This window comes from Ailuropoda melanoleuca, chromosome 16 (genome assembly GCF_002007445.2).
Source record: "Ailuropoda melanoleuca isolate Jingjing chromosome 16, ASM200744v2, whole genome shotgun sequence".
Classification (NCBI taxonomy): Eukaryota; Metazoa; Chordata; class Mammalia; order Carnivora; family Ursidae; genus Ailuropoda; species Ailuropoda melanoleuca.
Window position 1 is genome coordinate 10,657,765 of NC_048233.1, and position 2,706 is coordinate 10,660,470.

General features: G+C 39.9%; 1 pseudogene; it reads left to right on the plus strand.

Moving 5' to 3' along the window:
* The first annotated feature begins 867 nt into the window (after positions 1 to 867).
* LOC117796749 lies at positions 868 to 1,743 on the plus strand (annotated as a pseudogene).
* The last annotated feature ends 963 nt before the right edge of the window (positions 1,744 to 2,706 follow it).

The window sequence follows — 2,706 nt, forward strand, 5'->3', positions numbered from 1 at the left end:
GGGTGTGTGTGTGTTGTGTGTGTGTGTGTGTTGTGTGTGTGTTGTGTGTGTGTTGTGTGTGTGTTGTGTGTGTTGTGTGTTGTGTGTGTGTGTGTGTTGTGTGTGTGTGTGTGTGTGTGTGTTGTGTGTGTGTGTGTGTGTGTTGTGTGTGTGTGTTTCGGGTGGATATGATAATTCTAGGAAATAAATCCTCAACCAGCAAAAGAAAAAAGGGAAAGCATCCAATATTCTCTCCTCAATTTTTGCTCTTTAAAATTCTTACTCCTCTCCTCTTTAATATAAACTCTTCCTCTTGGTCAGACTCTATTAGAGTCCCTAACTGCTCCCTGTAGTGATCTATTTTGGCTTTGGAGACACCTGTTTAATTTGATTGTGATACTCCTCCAACATGGGAACTTTGGAATAGAAACTGAGAATGAGAAAATTTGTAAGGGTGAGGAAAACACTAGCTCTTAATAAAACCACAAGAAAGAAAGATTAGTATTAGTTAGGTACCATCAGACTTTTGACTTCCATATAAGTTCACAATGTTGATGAAAAAACTACTATGAAGCAGCAATATTTGCTAGTGTAGTATGAGTGTATACTTATTTTGATACTATGAATTAAACATAAAGAGTAATATCTACCTCTTTCAAGTGTTTAGATCTCTAGAAATCTTACTGCACTCTGAGCAAACTATTTCTAGTCCTCTTTTTTTTTTTCAAGTAATCTCTAAACCCAATGTGGGGCTCAAACTCTCCATCCCCAGATCAAGAGTTACATGCTCTACCAACTGAGCCAGCCAGGTGCCCCATCTAGTCCTCTTCTTTTTATTCTGCCTTTACCTGGATTCTTTGCACCTGTCACTATTGGTCTAAGTACAGGATGTTGGGGAATTTGAACTTGAGCTATAATGAAGAGTAGAGTGATGGCATGAAGTGTACTTACTCTCCAGAGCTGACTCCTGCTCCTGTCAAATCCTGGTAATAGAATACCATTTATGCCCATCCCGTTGGGGCCTTTCACAGTGAGCCAAGACTCTATCCCACCCCAAACTTCCTGCCCACAAAGATCGTCTTTCGAAACTTTCCAAACAGAGGTAACTCAGTCATTTTCTCACACGATTGAATTTGAACAGAAATAAGTATTACAATAGGATACCTGTGTCCTAACTAGGTTATATTTAACTACAATTTACAATTACATATAAGCTTGTTGCAAATTTCCTGAAACACATTCACATAGTGCTGTTTTGCTTTGAGACATGAAATATATCTTCAAAAATTGTTTTCGTAAAATAATCTTTCCTTTCTTAGGCAACTTACAGTGATTTTCAACATCTTGACTCTCAAGCCAGTTTTTTCTCCTCTTTGACTTATTATGCCATTTAACTAGAAAAGGAGTAATTCATAAAAGAGTAGTTTCATTGGTAAAGATGGAACAATTTTAGTCTTTGGTCTCGGCGGCAGAAAGGAGAGGACGAAGGGGGCTTCATCATTTGAAAAGCATCACAATAAGACACCCTCACTGCGTTGCCACTGTGGCTCTAAGGCCTATCACTTTCAAAAGTCACCTGTGGCAAATGTGGCTACCCTGTCAAGTGGAAAAGAAAGGGTAACTGGAGTGGCAAAGCTAAAATACCACTCGACCAGTGGACTGAGGCACCTAAAAATTGTATACTGCAGATTCAGGCCTGGATTCTATGAAGGAACAGCACCTAAACCCAAGAGGGCAGCTGTTGCAGCGCCCGGTTCATCTTAAGGATTTCAAGGATTAGTCACACGGTAAATGTCCTAGTTTAAGGGAAGCCTGGGTGACTCAGTCGGTTAAGCATCTGCCTCCCGGTCAGCTCAGGTCATGATCTCAGGGTCCTGGGATCGAGCCCTGCATTGGGCTACCTGCTCAGCAGTGAGTCGGCTTCTTCCTCCCTCTGTGATCTTTCTTGCTCTCTCTCAGATACATAAATAAAATCCTTAAACTAAATTAATAAAAATAAATTTTACAAAATATGCAGAAATTTTAGAATTTTTAAAAAATCGTTCTGAAGATTTCATGTATTTATTTTGTGGGGAGGGCAGAGGGAGAGGGGAAGGGAATGTCTTAAGCAGACTCCCCACTGAGCGGCAGCCCCAGGCGGGGCTTGATCTCACACCCTGAGAGCCTGACCTGAGCCAAAATCCAGTCAGCTGCTTAACTGACTGAGCCACCCAGGCACCCTGCAATTTTAGAGTTTTTTAAGATGAAAGCAGAAGTTTTTTAATTTAAAGTTATACCACACTAGGAGTCCTCACAGTGAGAGTTTACATGGAAAATGAAAAGGACTCAGAGTTATGAAATATCAACAGGAAAAACTTAAGTTCAGGTAGGCTAATTTTTAAAGCCAAGATTGCAAGAATTAAGCGGAGTGATTTCATTTGTTTTCTGACCGGGTTACTTTGTTTTGGTGGTGGTTGGGGGTGATGGTTTGTGTGTGTGCCAGACATATATTATGCTGTTTCACTATGGCTATTCCTATTCTCCTGTATCTTAATTTTAGTTTCTATTCAGAGTCAAGGTTCATAATCTATAACTATAATGAAGCTAAATATTGTCCCAAAGCTAAAGGTATGGAACCTGACTTTTAAAGGAACCCACTATCAGGGCCTACAAAATAGAAGAATGACATTTTATTTGAACCTTACTAATGTATAAAAATGCTAGCCAGCTAGCCAGCTCTCTTGTTAT